Source organism: Arachis ipaensis, chromosome B04, assembly GCF_000816755.2.
Source record: "Arachis ipaensis cultivar K30076 chromosome B04, Araip1.1, whole genome shotgun sequence".
Lineage (NCBI taxonomy): Eukaryota > Viridiplantae > Streptophyta > Magnoliopsida > Fabales > Fabaceae > Arachis > Arachis ipaensis.
The window spans coordinates 80,252,111-80,254,063 of NC_029788.2; positions in this window are offsets into that span (position 1 = coordinate 80,252,111).

The following is a 1,953-nucleotide window of genomic DNA, read 5'->3' on the forward strand; positions in this document are numbered from 1 at the left end:
AATTATAAACTAGATAAATAAATAAATATATAAATTATTCAAAAAAAACAAATAAAAGAAATAACTTACAAAAGAAAGAAGAATAAGAGATGACAATGAAAGACCAAAGGCTACTTGCTATCTTTTAAGTTGTAATGATAATAGAAATATGGAGTGATGCTTTGTTTTCTGATTGAAAGAAGAAGGAAGAATGAAAGAAGTGATTTGTTGACTTCTTGTTGCTGCCCTTTCAGATTCTTCACTTCTAATATGGATTATGACTTTTTTTTTTTAACTAAGCATATAGCCCATTCATAACCTAAATAATATACTAATTTTCAATTATTCTTTGCTATACCCATTTCTTGAATGAGAATTACTGACAGGAGAGAAATTTTTCAAAGGGAGGAGGCCAATGGCCATACATTTTTTTAAGGGGGGCCACTCTTTTATTTTTATTATTTTTGTAAACAAATTTTTCGGGGGGCCACTGCCTCCCCTGCATCATATGTAGCTTTGCGTCTGGATTAGTTATAATTAATATAGTCAAATAAAATATTAAATAATTTAATATTTATCTTGATCAAATCAAATAAATGATTAATTAATTAACGCATTTAAGTGGATCAAATAAAATAAATTAAAAAATATCTTAAAAATATACCACATTAGCTAAGGTATTAATTAAAGAAACTTAACTTTAAGGGTAAAGTATTATTTTGGTCCCTAACGTTTAGGCCGAATTCTAATTTGGTCCCTAACGTTTCAAACGTCCTATTTCAATCCCAAAAAAAAATTAAGTGGGTTCAATATTGTCCCACCGTTAAATTTGACATAAATAATTCGCATATTAAAGAGTCAATAACATCGATTTTATGATGTAAGTAAAATTAATCCACCAATGATCACTAATATAAAAGTTTTTTCTTTGATTTTGAAGCGTTGGTGATTTATTGTTAGAATTTGGAGTTTTGTATGAAAAATAAATTAAGGACAAGAAGTGTTACAAGAAGGTATTAATATATTTTTCTAACACATGAAAGAAGATATGACTTAACTAGTAATGTTATTAACTTTCATGTCATTCATTTTATTAACTATTTGTGTCACAATTAGTTGGCTATGCAGATGCAGGATACTTGCATGATCCACACAACGGAATATCTCAAATAGGATATCTATTCATATATGATGATACAGTTATATCATGGAGGTCCGTGAAACAGACGATAGCAGCAACATCCTCTAATCATGCTGAAATACTAGCGATACATGAACCAAGTCGCAAGTGTTTTCGGCTCAAGATTTTAATCCAATATATTCTATCATCATGTGGACTAATTGATCATAAAATAGCTCCAACTATTTTGTTTGAAGATAATACAACATGCATTGCTCAACTTAAGGGTCGATACATCAAAGGTGATAGAACAAAGCATATTTCTCTCAAATTCTTCTTTACTCATGATCTTCAAAATAAAAACACAATTGATTTCTAACATATCCGCTTAAGTGATAATCTGGCAGATTTATTTAGGAAGTTACTTTCAAAATCCTCCTTTGAAAGATTGGTACATCAGATTGGGATGCGCGATTTTGAGATATTAAATAATGTCGACAAAAGGGGGAGACTGTACTCATTTTTCCTTTGTCAGGTTTTCTTCCTATTGGATTTTTCTTGACAAGGATTTTAATAAGGCAGTTCTCAAAGGATGTCGTACTTTTTTCCTTCATTAACGTTTTTTTCCATTAAATTTTTCTTTAATAAGATTTTAATGAAGAATAATCCTAAATGAACATCTAGTGGAGAATGTTATGATAAGGATAAATGTGGATGCCCATTAATATTCAGACGACTCATTTTCTCAAGAAGAAGAAAGATTCAAATTTTCAAATGAATCTAATTAATGAAGGTTGAAAATATGAGTTTAATACGTGTATAAATAGGGGCAAGTCCTTTGCCATTACACACAA